Consider the following 18541-nt stretch of genomic DNA (forward strand, 5'->3'; position numbering starts at 1 on the left):
GTATGTCTAGTGTAAGCCGTCTCGCGAAACATGAAATAATAGTTAATAAATATTGATAAATGGTCGATAAATGGTAAATAAATGAATAATAGTGAAGAAATGAGTGAAAATTTAATGAATAAGGGAAATAAATGCACTTTCTCCGCTGTGACGTCACTGGAAACGTTACAAAAAACAAAAGAAATACGAAAAATAAATAAGTACACATATAAATAAGTGAAGAAAGGACAAAATAAGTAAATAAAAAATGATAGAAATATAGCTAAAGAAAACAAATCCACTTTCTACGCCGTGACGTCACTGGAAACGTTACAAATAAACAAAAGAAATACGCAAAAAAAAAAGAAAAATAAATGTAGAAGAAAAAACAAAACAAAAAAAAAGGATATATATTTGGATAAGGAAAACAAATGCACTTTCTCCGCCGTGACGTCACTCGAAACGTCAAAAAAAAAAATAGATAAATGAATGTAGAAAGAAGGAAGGAAATCAACGCATTCTAAGCCTCCGCCACGACGCCAAAAAAAAAAAAAGGAAAAAGGAAAAACAGAAAATGGGGGACAAACCGAGGTGAAGGAAACCATAACGGGAGGGAAAAAAAAAGAGAATATTACTCAACTCTAACATAAAAATAAGGTATGGTGATGGGGAGGTGGAGGAGGGGAAGGAGAGGGAGAGGAGGGGAAGAGAGGGAGAGGGGAAGGAGAGGGAGAGGAGGGGAAGAGAGGGAGATGGGAAGGAGAGGGAGAGGAGGGGAAGAGAGGGAGAGGGGAAGGAGAGGGAGAGGAGGGGAAGAGAGGGAGAGGGGAAGGAGAGGGAGAGGAGAGGAGAGGGAAGAGGGAGGAGAGGAGGGAGAGAGGGAAGGAGGAGAGGGGAGGAGAGGGAGAGAGGAAGGAGAGGAGGGAAGAGAGGGAGAGGGAAGGAGAGGGAGAGGGGAAGAGAGGGAGGGGAAGGAGAGGAGGAAGGAGGAGGGAAGAGAGGGAGAGGGGAAGAAGAGAGAGGGGAAGAGGAGAGGGAAGAAGAGGGAGAGGAGGGAAGAGAGGAGAGGGGAAGGAAGAGAGGAAGAGGAGGGGATGAGAGGGAGAGGGGACGAAGAGGGAGAGGAGGGGAAGAGAGGGAGAGGGGAAGGAGAGGGAGAGGGGGAGGAGAGGGAGAAAAGGGAGAGGGGAAGGAGAGGGAGAGGAGGGAGAGAGGAGAGAGGAGGAGGAGAGAGAGGAGAGGAAGAGAAGGGGAGGGAAAAAAGAGAGGAGGGAAGGAGAGGAAGAAGGAGAGAAAAAAATGGGAAGGGAGTATAAAGGAAATGGGAAAAAGGGGAAAATAAGAAGTGAAGGGCAAAAAAGGGAAATGGGAAAAAGGGGAAAAAAAAGTGAAGGGAAAAAGGGAAAAGGGGAAAGGGAAAAAAAGAAGTGAAGGGAAAAAGGGAAAAAAAGGAAGAGGGATAAAAAAGAAATGAAGGAAAAAAGGAAAACAAGGAAAAGGGATAAAAAATGAAGGAAAAAAGAAAAACAAGGAAAAGGGATAAAAAATGAAGGAAAAAAGAAAAACAAGGAAAAGGGATAAAAAAATGAAGGAAAAAAGAAAAACAAGGAAAAGGGATAAAAAAGAAATGATGGGAAAAAGGAAAATGGAAAAGGTGAAAAAAATGAAGGAAAAAAAGGAAAAGGGAAAAGGAAAAAAAAAACATTATAAAAAAAAAATATGACAACAGTAATTAAGGAAAGTAAACAGCTGACAAATATCAAACTTCACAACGTAAGAAATAAAAAAAAGTAAAAGGAAAGGAAAAGAAAAACAAAATATACACAGAAACGAGAACAGGAAAAAGGAAAATTATAAGAAAACTTTACAACATGATTATTCAGGGATACGGAGATGAGGCACTGAGGCAAAGACCCCTTACATCCCTTCCTCCTATGCCATATTTCCTCTTATTCTTTTTTTTTATGAAGGATTTTAAGTATATGCATAGACTCGCTTTTGTCACTCTTTGTCCCCTAAACTAAGCTCAAAGGAAAAGGATACGGAGGTTAAGCACTGAGGCAAAGACCCCTTACATCCCTCCTTTCTTAGCCATATTTCCTATTCCTTTCTTTTATCAAGGTTAAGTATATGCAGAGACTCGCTTTTGTCACTCTTTGTCCCTTTAACCAGCCTCGAAGGGCAATGATACGGAGGTGAGGCACTGAGGCAAAGACCTCTTACATCCCTCCTTTCTTTGCCATATTTCCTATTCCTTTCTTTTATCAAGGTTAAGTATATGCATAGACTCGCTTTTGTCACTCTTTGTCCCTTTAACCAGGCCTAAAGGGCAAGGATACGGAGGTGACGCACTGAGGCAAGGAACACTCTCAGCTCTCCATCTAACTTCTTTACTTCCTCTTATCTTTTTTCCTTTGATCTTGACTCTTATTTTCCACGCCTGATCCCTCCCTCTCACTCATACCCAGGACTCGCTTGCTCTCTCTCTCTCTCTCTCGTTGAATTATAAGCCTCCTTCTTCCTCTATTATTTCTAAGGCTGAATAATTCGTCCCCTCACCCTTGGTAACATAAGCCTCTCCATCTACTTAACATCCTACTTATAAGAAAAAATAACATGCAATTCGTAGTACCAGATCGATCTATAGGATAAGGAAAAGAGAGGAAAGGGAAAGGATTAGGAAAGGAAAGTGAAGGGGAAGGGTAAGGAAAGGAAAGGAAAGCTGAGAAAAGGAAAGGAAGGAAAAGCATAAGGAAGAGATTAGAAAAGGAAAGGGAAGGGAAGGAAAGGATTAGAAAGGAAAGGAAAGGTAGGAAAGGAAAGGAAAGGAAAGGAAAGGAAAGGAAAGGAAAGGAAAGGAAAAGGAAAGCATTAGGAAGGTAAAGTAAAAGGACAGGATAAGTTAAGAAAAGTAAAGGGAAATGATATGAAAAGGAAAGGAAAGGGAAAGGATAAGAAGGAAAGGGAAGTAAACGCCCTCCCAGAACCTAACATCCGGATTTGCCTTATTCAAAAGTAAAAGAAAAGAGAAGAAAACCCAATCAGCTGCTTATTCTTAACTTCCTTCAAACACAACAACACACAACTCCGTATTTTCCTTACCTTCAAATCATCCTTCACAGTTATATTTCCCTCTCACATCAAGTATTTCCAAAGGCCAAAAAGGAGATCAGTCGGATTCTAATGAGTGTTCTTTCAGGTTCAAGGTACAGAAGAAGGGTCCAACTACCACCAGGGACATACAACTACCCCTGGAAATGCCCACAACTCCTATACGAAAGCCTTGTCAAATATGTGTGTTCAAGAATATGACCCTTCTGTCAACACTAAGCTAGGTACCATAAGAGGGGTAGAGCAAAAGAAGGGTCCAGCTGCCACCAGGGCCATACAACTACTAGTGTAAATGCCCACAACTCCTATACGAAAGCCTTGTCAAATATGTGTCTTCAAGAATATGACCCTGTGCGCCTTCTGTCAACACTAAGCTACGTACCATAAGAGGGTGGAGCAGTGCCTATATAGTGTACCAAGTGCCAGCCTCTCCCTGCCTCTCCCCGCTCTTGTAACAGTACACAAGATTAGGGTTTGCAAGCGTTAGTCTGCCGGAGCGGTTCGTGATAAGGAAAGGTCTCCGTCTGATAAGCCAAGCAATAACTCTCGACCGTAATGGAGCAGTCGAGAGAGAGAGAGAGAGAGAGAGAGAGAGAGAGAGAGAGAGAGAGAGAGAGAGAGAGAGAGGAAAATTTTCTAATCAAGTCAAATGAATAGAAAATAAGCCATGAATATTTTCCCGACAAATACTAAAGGGAAGGTAGCCAGTCGTCTCTCTCTCTCTCTCTCTCAGTTACTCACTCGTTCGCTCGCCAATTAATATTTCAGACTCGCTACTCTTCCTCCTCTCTCTCTCTCTCTCTCTCTCTCTCTCTCTCTCCTTTGTTAGTGTTCTTTTCTTCCTCTTGTTTTTCCTTCCTCTTGAAAACCTTCCCCTCTTTCCCTCTTAACCTTTCCTTTGACCTCTTTCAACCACACACACACACACACACACACACACACACACACACACATGATCCTCTAATTAATTATGTAGTAACGCTGCTGCCGCGGAAATCAACGACCCGCTTAGTTGGTAACACTGACTGATCGAGCACCTGTGAACGAGCTCTATTGCGGTTTTGGTAACACTGATGTCCTCTCTGTCTCTGCCTGTCTGTCTCTCTCTCTCTCTCTCTCTCTCTCTCTCTCTCTCTCTCTCTCTCTTCCGACTTATGCAAATGGTCTCTTTTTCTCTTTCTTTCGCTTTGGCTTTACGACGCGAGAATGGGGAAGAAAAAGAAGAATTGAAGGAGACACTAAAGTAAAACCGTCGACAGCCTCCCTCCGTTCCTTCCTTCCGTGCTGAGATTCAATTCCTGATTCGCTTGTTTGCATTATTCGGGTTCATTTAGCTTAAGTTCCCTTCCTGGTCTTATTTCCTCCACTCAGGGAGAAGGGAGGGGTAAGGGTTGATGGTACACGTGTTATGTTAGATGGTGTGAAGGTGTGATGGGAAGGGAAGTAGAAGGGAAGGGAAAGAGAAGGATAAGAAGTAAGAAATGAAAAATGATGTTGAAAGAAAGAGTATATTGAAGTAGGGAAAGATAAATAGAGGGTGGAAGAAGAGTAAGAGGGAGAAATGGTGTGATGGAAAGGGGAAGAAGTGAAGGGAAGGGAAGGGAAGAGTGAAGAGGAGTAAGGAAGGAGAAATGATGTTGAAAGAAGAGTATTTTGAAGTAGGGAGAGAAAGAAGAGGGTGGAAGAAGAGTAAGAAGGAGAAACGGTGTGATGGGAAGGGGAATAAGTGAAGGGAAGGGAAGGGAAGAGTGTAGAGAAGGAGTAAGAGAGAAACGAAGTAGTATTGAAAGAAAGAAAATTTTGAAGTAGAAGGAAGAAGAAAAAGAGGAAGAACTAAGAAAAAACGAAAGGAATGGAAAGAAATGAAAAGAGAGAAAGAAGAGAAGGGAAGGACGAAGAGAAGGAATAAGAAATAAGAAACGAAGTAGTATCGAAATAAAGAGAATTTATAAGTAGGGAGAGAGAGAGAGAGAGAAAGAGAAGGTGGAAGAAGAGAAAGAGGGAGATATAGGAAAGCGAAAGGAAAAAGAGGAAACGGAAAAAAGAAAGGGAAGAAAAGGAATAAGAAATAAGAAGCGAAGTAGTATCGAAAGAAAGAGAATTTGGAAGTAGGGAGAGAGAGAGAGAGAGAGAGAGAGAGAGAGAGAGAGAGAGAGAGAGAGAGAGAGAGAGAGAGAGAGAGAGAGAGAGAGAGAGAGAGAGAGAGAGAGAGAGAGAGAGAGAGAGAGAGAGTAAGAGAAGGTGAAAGAAGAGAAAGAGGGAGAAATAGAAAATATCGAAAAGAATGGAAGGAAATAGAAAAAGGGGAAGAGAAGAGTGAAAAGAAGGAACAAATAGTTAGCAGTCATAATGAAGATAGTGAATGCAGGATGATGATAATGGTGATAAAGATGGGGGGTTGACTCAACCCCCGTGTGTTAATTGGGTCAGGCTAATACGTAAGATAGAGAGAACGAGTCGCTGGGTTGCGGAAGCTTAGCGGGATGTGATAATTTTGAAGGTGCCAGAGAGAGAGAGAGAGAGAGAGAGAGAGAGAGAGAGAGAGAGAGAGAGAGAGAGAGAGAGAGAAGGTGAAGGGAGGAAGAAAACTAGTATAGGTATAAGAGAAAAGAAAAGAAGGTGAAAGAAAAAAAAAGAAGGAAGGATTTGAGAGGAAAATGTGATGTAAACAGAGAGAGAGAGAGAGAGAGAGAGAGAGAGAGAGTTATAATTAAGGCAGTTCAGGTTAGACGAAAAAAAATACAAAAGTTCCCGCTTAAAACCTACTCGTTGGGGGCAAGATGAGGACGAACTTGCTAACTTCACTAATATACTTAAGTACACACACACACACACACACACACACACACACACACACACACACACACACACACACACACACACACACACTCTCTCTCTCCAAACAAACAGACTAATGAAAGAAATCACAAAAGTACAATCAGAAAATCGTAATTGAATGAATTGAAGTGGAGGAACAAAGGAGGAGGAGGAGGAGGAGGAGGACGAGGAGGAGGAGGAGGAAAGAGAGGATGGAGAGAGCAAATGAATAGGAAAGGACCAAGTGAGAGAGGAGTTGGAGGAGGAGGCAGAGGGGGAGGAGCAGTAGGAGGAGGAGCAGGAGGAGGAGGGATGGAATGAGCGATGAGAGGCAGGAAGAAGCAAGGAATTGAGTGTGTGATGGAGGAATAAAACAGGAGGAAGAAGAAGAAGAAGAAGAAGAAGAAGAGACGTAGTGAGAAGGAGACATATAAGACGGCCTTCTCTCTCCCTTTCTCTCCCTCCTCCTCTTTTTCTTATCTTCCTCATCTCCTAATTCCTTTCTTTCCTCTCTACTTCCTTCTATTTCCTCATTTCTTCTTTAAAATTTCCTCACTCTCCTGCATTTTCTCCTCTGTACTCTCCCTCCTACCCTTTCCTTAACCTTCCCTTCCCTTCCTTTCCTTTCCCTTAACCTTCCCTTCGCTTCCCTTCCCTTCCTCCTCTCACTTACCCCCGTCCCATTCCCCCTCTCCCCAGTACCCCAGTGTTCGTCCTCTGTCCCGCCCTCCCTATTCCCCCAGTAAACATTCTCCATCCCTTACCAGTTCCCCAGCATAACCAAAACAGTGCTTAGAGTCCGCCAGTATCTACCCACCCACTCACCTAGTCACTCACACACACACACACACACACACACCACGCCAGCAAGCAAAAGTAGAGAAGGAGGAGGAGGAGGCAAGCAAGACAAGTGTGTGTGCGGAGCGAGGTACGTCCACACCCCCAGGCAGACAGCACGGCTTAAAGCGGAGGGCTCAGCTTCCGCGGCCTCGTGTAGGTGTACGGAGGGCGGGGGCGAGGTTGAGGCAGAGCTGGGTCATATTCTTCAAACATTTCGGCCCCCGAGTTCACGTATTCAACAAGGCTTTCGTGGGAGCTATGAGCATTTCCAGAGGCAGTTTTGTGACCCTGGTGGTAGTTTGACCCTCTGTACTGTGAACCTAAAGCAACGCGTTTGACAATACCTTATAACTTTTAACATTTCGGCGCACAAGCACACGTATTCAACAAGGCTTTCGTGGGAGCTATGAGCATTTCCAGAGGTAGTTTTGTGACCCTGGTGGTAGTTTGACCCTTCCTCAGTACTGTGAACCTAAAGCAACGCGTTTGACGATACCTTATAATTTTTAACATTTCGGCGCCCAAGCACACGTATTTAACAAGGCTTTCGTGGGAGCTATGAGCATTTCCAGAGGTAGTTTTGTGACCCTGGTGGTAGTTTGACCCTTCCTCTGTACCGTGAACCTAAAGCAACGCGTTTGACAATACCTTATACTTTTTAACATTTCGGCGCCCAAGCACACGTATTTAACAAGGCTTTCGTGGGAGCTATGAGCATTTCCAGAGGTAGTTTTGTGACCCTGGTGTTAGTTTGACCCTTCCTCTGTACCGTGAATCTTAAGCAACGCGTTTGACAATATCCTATAATTTTTTTAACATTTCGGCGCCCAAGAACACGTAACGCTGTAATCATTTCGTTCATTTCATTACATACCTTTTCTCAAGTTATAGTGTTCTCTCTTGAGTGACAATAGACGCAGTGATGTATTTGTCAAGGCTTTCGTATCGGAGTTTTGCGCATTTCCAGGGGTAGTTTTATGACCCTGGTGGTAGTTTGACTTTTCCTCTGTACCCTGAACCTAAACGAACACGCAGGAGAACCCAATTGATCTCCTCTGTGGTCTTTGCGGACGTGTTTGACAATACCCTTCAATTTTTAACATTTCGGCGCCCAAGCACACGTATTTAACAAGGCTTTCGTGGGAGTTATGAGCATTTCCAGAGGTAGTTTTATGACGCTCGTGGTAGTTTGATCCTTCCCCTTGCACCGTGAACCTAAAAAAACACTTATTTGAACCCGATTGATCTCCTTTTCGGCGTCAGGATATAGTTGATGTGACTGGTGGAAAAATCTGAAAATACTATCCTTGCACCCACCCGCCCAGCTGTCCACATGCACGTAGCCAGCCAGCCAGGCGCCAAGAGAGCCAGAGAGAGCCACAGGTTGACGTAGAGAGAGAGAGAGAGAGAGAGAGAGAGAGAGAGAGAGAGAGTAGGACAAAGGGTTACAATATAGAGACAGCAACAGATAGATAGCAATAAAAAACAGAGAGAGAGAGAGAGAGAGAGAGAGAGAGAGAGAGAGAGAGAGAGAGAGAGAGAGAGAGAGAGAGAGAGAGAGAGAGAGAGAGAGAGAGAGAGAGAGAGAGAGAGAGAGAGAGGGCTGTCGATAAGGTTAAGACAAGAAGGAGAAGGAGGAGGAGGAGGAGGAGGAGGAGGATGCAATGTCAGGCTGAGTGAGAGGAAGGATAGCATTGTGATGGTTCGGAAGAGGAGGAGGAGGAGGAGGAGGAGGAGGAGGGAGGATTCATTGGGTCACTATTGCTTTACCAGCACCATCGATCGGCACTCTTCCCCCTCCTCCTCCTCCTCCTCCTCCTCTTCCTCCTCCTCCTCCTCCTCCCATAAAGAGGCTAATGTAGGCTACTGCAGAGGACGAAACTATCCCTTCACACGTGCTCTCTCTCTCTCTCTCTCTCTCTCTCTCTCTGTCATATCTTTTTCTTCTTTTCTCATTTTTTTCTTTCTTTGTTTATTTTTTTTCTTTCCTTTCAGGTCCTTCCTTCCTTCCTTCCTTCTCTTTCCCCTTCTCAGAACGCTCTCTCTCTCTCTCTCTCTCCATTTACCTTCCCCTCCGTTCCTTCCCTCACATCCATTCCCCTCCATTCACTTTCTTCTCTGGCTCTTCCCTCCTCCTCCTCCTCCTCCTCCTCTCCTCCTCCTCTTCTTCTTCTTCTCCATTTATTCCTTTACATTTAACTTTCTTGGTATTTCCTCCCACTTATTTTTCCTTTCTTTCTTTCTTTCTTCTTTCTCTTTCTCTTCTCTTTCTTTTTTTTCTTCTCTTCCCTTCTTCCTTCCTCCTCCTTTTCTTTACTTCTTTCACCTCCCAGTTTTTCTCATTTCCTTCTATTCCCTTTCTTCTTTTCGTCTTTCCTTCCTGAATTCTCTTCTCTCTCCTCCTCCTCTTCCTTCTCTTCTCTTCCTTTCCATTCTTTACCTCCTTTCCATCCCTTGCTTCCTTCTTTCTCTCCTCTCCTTCCTTCCCTTCTCTTTCCTTCTCTTCACTTTCCTCCTTCATCTCCTTACCTTCCTTCCCTCCTTCCCTCCTCTGCCTTATCTTCCTTTCCTTCCTTCTCTACCTCTGCTTCCTTTCCTATCCTCCCTTCCTTTCTTCCATCTCCCTTCTTCCTCCTCTTTATCCACTCCCTTCCCTTTTCTCCCTCCCTCCCTCCCTTTCTCCACGACCTTCAGCTCCCTTCCTTCCATACCTCCTTTCCCTTTCATTCTCTCCCTCCCTCCCTTCCCTCCCTTACCAAAAGCATCTGAAGAGGAGGGAGAGATATTCATATTCAGGCCGCGAGGAAGGGAGGGAGGGAGAGAGAAAGGGAGGGAGGGAGAGAGGGACAGTATGGAATAGTAGATGAAAGGAAGGGAGCCGCAGAAGGGAATGTAAGGAAGGGAGAGAGGGAGAGAAGTGAAGGGAGGAGAAAAAAAGAAGGGAGAAAGGAAAGGGGTAAAACAAAGGGAGGAATTGGAATGAAGGGAAAGGTAGAGGGACTGATGAAGGAGTATAGAGAGGAATAAGGGAGAAGGGAGGGAAAAGAAGGGAGGGAAAGAGAGGGACAAGGGTAGGAAAAGGAAACCAGGGAGGGTAAGAGAGGAAGAAAAGGGAGAAATAAATGGAGAGAAGGAGAGAAAGAGGAAGGGAGAAGAAGGAGAAGAGGAAAGAAGAGGAATTAGGAGAAAGGAGGAGGATAGAAGGAGGGAAAGAGGGTGAGAAGGAGGAAGAGGGAGAAGAGGGAAAAAGAAGAAGGGAGAGAGAAGCAGAAGTGAGGAAGAGAAGAGAGGGGAGAAGGAAGAGGAGAGAGAAGAAGGGAGGGAGATGAGAGAGAGGAAACTGAAAGGAAGAAGAAGGAAATGGAGAAGAGAGACGAGAGAGATAGGGGGAGGAGAGAGAGAGAGAGAGAGAGAGAGAGAGAGAGAGAGAGAGAGAGAGAGAGAGAGAGAGAGAGAGAGATGAATAGCAATATTGTCCCTCCCTCTCATTCACTCTCCTCCTCCTCCTCTTCCTCCTCCTCCTCTTCCTCCCTCCTCCTCCTCCTTCACCTCACTCGCCGGTTGAATAGAAAATTAAATCAAAAGGAATTAGAGAAAAAATTGTGAGAGAAAAAATGACTGTGAATTAAGTTATATATATTTATCTTTCTATGAATTATTTCTTTTTTATTTTCAACGGGTCGGCTTAATGTAATGTAGTGAGCTGGGAGTTATTATTATTATTATTATTATTATTATTATTATTATTATTATTATTATTATTATTATTATTATTATTAGTGTGAGTATAGGGATAAAATGCCTCTCTCTCCCCCTTATATATACACACACACACACACACACACACACACACACACACACACACACACACACACTCAATGAAAGAAGGAAGGAAAGAAGAGTAGAAAGGAGAGGAAGGAGAGAAGGGGAAAGAATGGACGAATGAAGAAATAAATAAAGAAAAAGAAAGAAGGGAAGAAAGAAAGAAAGAAAGAAAGAAAGGGATAAAGAAAAAGGAAAAAAATAGAATGAAAAGAAAAAACAGAGAACGGTTAACACACACACACACACACACACACACACACACACACACACACACACACACACACACCATTTTTCATGCCCCCCTCCCTCCCCCCCCTCCCCCCTTACATATAACTCATGATGGTGTAGTTTTTCTTTAATTTATAACCTCCTGTAACGCCAACGAGAGAGAGAGAGAGAGAGAGAGAGAGAGAGAGAGAGAGAGAGAGAGAGAGAGAGAGAGAGAGAGAGAGAGAGAGCATAAAAGTCAGAACTAGAATCATCAACATCTTCCTCTTCCTCCTCCTCCTCCTCCTCCTCTTCCTCATCATCATCATCAGGTATTCATAATTAAATCCCGGGTTCCAGATTGGTTGAGAATTTATGGCTGAAAAGAGGAGGAGGAGGAGGAGGAGGAGGAGGAGGAGGGAGGAGAGAGAAGATATATGGAGTGGGATGAGGAAGAAAAAAAGGAAAGAGATCAGGAAGAGAGCTGGGAGGAGGAGGAGGAGGAGGAGGAGAGGAAAATACGATAGCACGTGGCTGAAGGATGACGACAGGTGTTGAGGAAGAGGAAGAGGAGGAGGAGGAGGAGGAGGAGGGATAGAAAAAACAGAAAGGAAGAGAAGAAGATGGAGAGAGAAAAAGAGGAAAAAAAAGCCTGCAAGGGAGAAAGACAGAGAGAGAGAGAGAGAGAGAGAGAGAGAGAGAGAGAGAGAGAGAGAGAGAGAGAGAGAGAGAGAGAGAGAGAGAGGAAAGAAGAAAAAAACAAAACAAAGAAGAGGAAGAAAGGAAGAAAGAAAATGAGAAACAGAACTTAGAAGAAAAGGAAACCAAGAAGAGAGAGAAGGAAAAACTAAGAGACGAAGGAGAAGAACACAAAGAAGAAGAAGAAGAAGGAGGAAGAAGACAAGGGAAGGGGGGGGGGGGGGGTCAGTGATCAGAAGGGAATTACAAGCTGTCATGGGGGGCGGGTGGGGGGCAGGGTGAGGGGCGGGGGGGGGGGTAAGAGGTCAAAGCTGATGTAATTATATCAACAACCAGAGGAAGGAAAAGAAAAGGTCAGCCGATGCGTCACTATGCCAGAAAGGAAGGAAGGAAGGAAGGAAGGAAGGAAGGAATGGAGGAAAGAAATGAAGGGAAAGGAAGGGAGGGAAAGGAAGGAAGGAAGGAAGGAAGGGAGAGAGGGAGAGAAAGAAAGGAGTGAAGGAAGAAGGGAAAGAAAGGAAGGGAAAGGAAGGAAGAATGGAAGGAAGAAAAGAAGGAAGGAAGGGAGGGAGGGAAAGAAGAAAGGAAAGAAAGGAAGGAATTAAGGAAAAATATGAAGGGAAACGAAAGAAGAAAGGAAGGAAGGAAGAAATGGAGGAAGAGGAGACAAAAAAGGATAAAATAAATAAATAAATAAGAGAAATAATGTCCAATAATGTTAAGAATGGATGGAAAAGGAAGAGGAAGAAAGGAAGGAAAGAAAAAGAGGAGGAGCCGAGAGAAAGGAGAAATTAGAGAAGCGAACAGGAAGGGAGAGAGAAGGAAACAGGGAGTGAAAGGAGGAGAAGAGAAAGAAAATGAAAAAAAAACAGGGCGAAGACGAAATAGAAGAAGAGAAAGAAGAAAGAAGAGAAGAGGGAGAAGAAAGAACAGAGCAAAACAGAGAAAGGGTAAGAGAGGATAAGAGAAGAAGAAGGAAAGATGAGGCAGAAAACAAACAAGCGGAGAATGAGGAAGAAGAGGAATGATAAACAGAGGAGATGAAAGAAGGGAGAAGATAAACACGGACATAACGGAGGAGATAAGAGAAGAGGGAAGAGGGAATATAAACAAGGAGGAAGGAGGAGAAACGAGAAGACGAGGAAAGATAAAGAGAGGAGGAGGAGGAGGAGGAGGAAGGAAGGAGATACGAGCAGGTGGTTGTTGACACTGATAGGAGGGAAGCGCCGTCACCATACAAAGTAATTAAAGAGATAAGGCTCTCTCTCTCTCTCTCTCTCTCTCTCTGTTTTCTTTCCTTCATTCCTCTCTCAAATCCTTCCTTCTTGTTTTTTTTCTTCTTATTTTTCTTCCTCCTATTCTTAGTTTTCTCTTCTCTTCTCTTCTCTTCTCTCTCTCTCTCTCTCATTACCGTCTCCAAGTCACGTTCCCTCCCAGTCCTGCCAAGCTGCGTGTCCCTTCCTTCTATACCATCACGCCAGCCCTCCTCCTCCTCCTCCTCCTCCTCCTTCTCCTCCTCCTCCTCCTCAGAATCCTACCTATATACCTACCTACGTGCCTAACGATACCTCCCTTTCTGCCTTCCCTCCTTACCTGACTTTACCTTATCTTAATTATCTTTACCTTACCTTACCTTACCTTAAATATACACCTATGATATCCTTTACCTGCCTACCTGCCTACCTACCTACCTTAATATACCTGTCTCCCTTAGTTCATTCCTTACCTTGCTTACCTTACCTTACCTCAGTTAATTAGGTTCCAAATGTCTTCTGCCAATATCAATGTCCCCTTCACCTTAAACATATACCTTGCCTACCTTCCTACCGATCTACCTTTCCTTGCTCCCCACGTATGATATTGCCTCGCCTGACCTTATCTAACCTTACCTGACCTTGAATCGACGTCCATGGCTTGATTCTGAAAAGGCGAGGAAAGGAAAGTTCAGTGAAGCACGAAAGTTTGAGAGAGAAAAAATGTGTGATTGGTGTGTGTGTGTGTGTGTGTGTGTGTGTGTGTGTGTGTGAGCCAGTAATGACAGAGAAGGGTGGTAAGGTCTTAAAATAGCTTACACACACACACACACACACACACACACACACACACACACACACTGCATTGCGTCACTATATACATCAGCTGATTGCATGCATTGTACTACCACCATCACCATCACCACCATCACCACCACCATCACCACCACCATCATGACCACCATCAACACCACCACCACGTCACGCTTGCTACACCATGCCCCGATGTTACTGTTGTTGTTGTCGTTATTGGTGGTGATGGTGGTGGTGCTATTCATCCTGTCACGCACACACACACGCACGCACGCACGCACGCACGCTTGTTGCTTTCGTGTTTTTTTATCGGTGCTGACTGTGACTCATTTTTTATTAACTTTTTTTTCTCTCTTTTTCTTTCTTTCTTTCCTTCTTTCTTGATTATGTTCCTGCCAGTGCTGATACAAACTGTTTATGCTAAGCTAAGGAAATGGAGAAAAGGAAGAGGAATGAAAAAGAGGGAAGGGGAAAGGAGTGGATGGGTGTGGAAGGGAACAAAGAGGAAGGAATGGAGGTCAAGAGGAAAAGAGAAGAGAGGGGGAGGTAAGTGAGGGGAAGGGGAGAAAGGGAGGAGAGTGAGAGGAAGAAGTAAAGAGCAAAGAGTAGGAAGAAAAGAAGAGAAAAGAGAAGAAAAGAAGAAAAGAGAAGAGAGAGGGAGGTAAGTGAGGGGAAGGGGAGGAAGGGAGTTGAGTGATAGGCAGAAGTAAAGAGCAAAGAGTAGGGATCAGAAGGGAAGGATAAAATGTAACAACAGAAAGGGGGATAGAGAAAAAAATTAAAGAGATAGAGAAAATTAAAAAAAATGACAGATAATCGAGAACGGGAAGAGTTAGACTGAAGGAAGAGGGAAAGAGAGAATGAGACAGAAGAGGACGTATAGAGGAGAATGGGTGAAGGAGGAGGAGGAGGAGGAGGAGGAGGAGGAGGTGAAACAGTTGGGAGGTAGAGAGAGAGAGAGAGAGAGAGAGAGAGAGAGAGAGAGGCGAGGCTCTCTTTAACACTGGAGAACATGAAGGACTTGCCTCTCTCTCTCTGGCAATGTACGGGTGACTGAAATAGAGCAAGACCCAATGTAAGGGGGGGAGGAGGGGGGGGGGCGGGCAAGGGGCCAGACACACACACACACACACACACACACACACACACACACACACACACACACACACACACACACATCTTTTACCAGTCTTACCGGCGCTCTCTCTCTCCTCCTCTTCTTGCTTATAATGACTCCCTCGACCCCAATCATCTCCTCCTCACTCCTCTCTCTCCTGGCATCGACGTCACTCTCCTATATTTCCCTTCAGGCCTTAAACCAATCTCGAAGTCTTGTAATCTTTCCTTGTTTAATGTTGCAGCTTGTTTTTCTATCACCTTCTTGTCCTCCTCACACGCTTGTTCTTTCTTCTTTCCTCGTATAGCAGTCTCTCATATTTTCCTTCAGGCCTTTAATTAATCTCGAAGTCTTGTATCTTTCTTTGGTTAATGATGCAGCTTCTTTTTCCATCACCTTCTTTGTCCTTCTTACACGCTTGTTCTTTCTTCTTTCCTAGTGTAGAGGTCTCTCATATTTTCCTTCAGGCCTTTAATTAATCTCGAAGTCTTGTAATCTTTCCTTGCTTAATGTCGGAGCTTGTTCTTCCATCACCTTCTAGTCCTCCTTCTCCTCATACCTTTCTCCTTTCTTCTTTCATAATATCGAAGTCACTCCCTTATTTTTTTCTTCAAGCCTTTAATTAATCTCGAAGTCTTGTAATCTTTCCTTGTTTAATGTTGCAGCTTGTTCTTCCCTCACCTTCTAGTCCTTCTTCTCACATCTTTCTTCTTTCTTCTTTCCTAATATCGAAGTCACTCCCGTATAATTCCCTTCAGGCCTTTAAATAACCCTAAGACATTTAATTTGATCTCAGTTTCTGTTCCTCCCTATTCTTCTACCTCCTTTATGCTCTATTCACACGTTTCCTCTTGTATTCCACCCAGTTTACTATAGTTTCCCACAAGGCCCTAAAATTGTCAGTATATCTCCATCGAACATAAGAACAATTAATATTATCCCTATTCTTCTACCTCCTTTTTGCCCTATTTACACGTTTCCTATTGTATTCCACCCAGTTTACTTTAGTTTCCCACAAGGCCCTAAAATTGTCAGTATATCTCCATCGTTCTCTATAATAAGAACATAAGAACATAGGGAGTCTGCAAGAGGCTGGTTGGTCTATACAAGGCAGCTCCTGTAACCCTAACCTTGTCTAACCTCACTACCCATGACCTTATGTAACCCTCTATCGTACTGGCACTCCCTCCATGACTGGCAGCTCTTGTAAACGTTAACCCACTTAACCTCACAATACATGAACTTATCTAACATTTTCTTGAGTGTATCTATCGTATGGCACTCCACACATGACTGCCAAGACTGTTCCACTCATCCACCTACATATATTTCTCGCCTCTCTTGTATCTCCTCTTTTCTGCAAACCTAACCCTATCATCCATTCATCTAACCTTCTATCGTAATTGGTACTCCCCACATAACTACCAAGCCTGTTCCTCTCATCCACCTCCCTATAATTGCTGCCTAATCTTGCATCTCCTCCTCCTCGTGCGTGCATCTCGCCCAGCCAACCCATTACTCGCATTTCCCTCAGGACTGGCACCTATCCAATCCCTTCCTTCCTCCTTCCCCCACGATTATTGCTTACTCTTGCATCTCTCCTTTGACGTAAGTGCAGCTGTTGCCTTCTGTCTCTCTCTCTCTCACACACACACACACACACACACACACACACGGCTGTACCATACCTTCCCCTCCTTTCAGTCTAATCACGTAGCGGGCTCTTTCTCTCCTCCCTCCCTCCTTCATCTCTCATTCATTCATTCCTTATTCACTTCCTCGTACCGTCTGCCTTCCTCCCCTTTCTTCCTCCCTATAGCACACATAATCCCATACCTACAACCCCTACCTATAAGTCCATGCCCATACACTATCCCGTACCATCTCCCTTCCTTCCTATTGCACACATATATGACCCCATACCTACAACCCCTACATAGAGCTCCCTTCCCCCTACACTATCCCTTACATGTCTTCTCTGGCTCTTCCCTCCTCCTCCTCCTCCTCTTTCTCTTCCTCTTCCTCTCTCTTTTCCATTCATTCCCTTTCAATTTAACTTTCTCGGTATTTCCTCCCACTTGCTTTTCTTCTTTTTTTCTATTTCTTGTTCTCTTTCCCCTCTTCTCTGTTTTTCTCTTTCCCCTTCTCCCTTTCTTCCCTTTCTCATTCTTTCTTCACCTCCAAGTTTTCCTCTTCGTTTCCTTCTCTGCTTCCTTCTGTCCCCTTTCTTCTTTTCTTCCTTCCCTACCATTCCCTACCATGCCAATAACACCCTTACCACATATACCCACTTCCACATATGCCTCTGATCCCCCTCCACTTGTTTCCTTACCCCCCCCCCCACACACACACACACACATTATCCACTACAACAAGTCTAGTGCGACGGATTTGAGCACTGAAGCCACGCGCACCTATAGCATATGCCCCAATTTACTTACACGCATCCCATTCTTCCTCTTCCCCTTCACTCTTCTTCCTCCTCCTCCTCCTCCTCCTCCTCCTCCTCCCCCCCTTAAGCAAACGACCCCCTCCTAAGCTCTTGATTAAAACCAAAACTTCCCCGTTGAGAAGACCCGTTGCCTGCACCCTGCCTCTGACTAACTACCTCCTCCTCCTCCTCCTCCTCCTCCTCCTCCTCCTCCTCCTCCTTAACATCTTCAGCTTCCTTCTCTAGCACCCCCCCCCCTCTTCCTTAGCTTTCCCCTCCCCTTCCTTCTCTCCTTTCTCCTCCTCCTCCTCCTCCTCCAGAAAAAAAAGTCTGAAGCTGCAAGAACAACAAAAACAATAACGCTAAGTAAAGGTTTAGACATGGAGAGAGAGAGAGAGAGAGAGAGAGAGAGAGAGAGAGAGAGAGAGAGAGAGAGAGAGAGAGAGAGAGAGAGAGAGAGAGCCTGCAGTGTCCCGCATCGCCTTCATGTGTTATAGAGCCTTTGCAACTTCCCCTCTCCTCCTCCTCCTCCTCCTCCTCCTCCTCCTCCTCCTCTAACTCAACTAACGCTCCACTTCTGTCTTTAACTCCTCCATTGGCACTACTTCTACCTCCTCCTCTTCCTCCTCCTCTTCCTCCTCCTCCTCCTCCTCCACTTCTTCCTCCAGTACCTCCTCCACTTCCTCCTTCACCACTACCACTTATACTACCACCTTCACCCTCCTCCTCCTCCTCCTCCTCCTCTTCTTCCTCCTCCTCCTCCTCCAGGTGGTCTCGGCAGAATTGAACGCATTTTCGTCTCGCTTCACCTCGCCTCGCCTTGCACACACACACACACACACACACACACACACACACACACACACACACACACACACACACGGCTCGCCAAATTTTTCCATGTCCCCATTTCCCCTCCTCCTCCTCCTCTTTCTCCTCCTCCAGGTCCTAGTGGCGTATTGAGAGAGGAAGGGAAGGGACCAGAGGGACCCGGCAATGCAAGAGAGGAGGAGGAGGAGGAGGAGGAGGAGAAGGAGGAAAGGAGGAGGCACTAAAGTCGTGTTTAATGAATTTTCCCTGAATGCAGCGTACAGATTTCGGTGCTTGGAGAGGAAGAGGAGGAGGAGGAGGAGGAGGAGGAGGAGGAGGAGGAAAGAGGAAGAAATAGAGAACAAGAAAAGGGGTAAAGGAAGAGAGGAAGGACGATTAAAAGAAAGAGGAGGAGGAGGAGGAGGAGGAGGAGGAGGAAGAGGAAAACGAGGAGGAAGAGGAAAACGAGGAGGAAGAGGAGGATTAGGTAGGAGGGAAAGAGAGAAATGGTCCACTCAAGAGAGAGAGAGAGAGAGAGAGAGAGAGAGAGAGAGAGAGAGAGAGAGAGAGAGAGAGGATATGAAGTAGCGGTGTCCAAATGAATGCACAAAATATTGAGTGTCCATGCGTAATAACCTC

The 18541-nt window shown here is 44.8% G+C and overlaps 2 protein-coding genes across 3 annotated transcripts in view; one reads left to right on the forward strand and one right to left on the reverse strand.

Annotated features, from left to right (window-relative positions):
• LOC127002785 (uncharacterized) overlaps positions 1–18541 on the reverse strand; it is a 109738-nt gene that overhangs the window by 24335 nt on the left and 66862 nt on the right. The window contains exon 3 of the mRNA XM_050869224.1: positions 13368–13398. The gene's annotated coding sequence lies outside the window, so the exon portion shown is untranslated. The remainder of the gene's footprint in view (positions 1–13367; positions 13399–18541) is intronic.
• The window catches only part of LOC127003177 (ADP-ribosylation factor-like protein 4C), an 80754-nt gene that overhangs the window by 1736 nt on the left and 60477 nt on the right, over positions 1–18541 (forward strand). The window lies entirely within an intron of this gene.

The sequence above is a fragment of the Eriocheir sinensis genome, chromosome 1 (genome assembly GCF_024679095.1).
Source record: "Eriocheir sinensis breed Jianghai 21 chromosome 1, ASM2467909v1, whole genome shotgun sequence".
In the NCBI taxonomy this organism is placed as follows: domain Eukaryota; kingdom Metazoa; phylum Arthropoda; class Malacostraca; order Decapoda; family Varunidae; genus Eriocheir; species Eriocheir sinensis.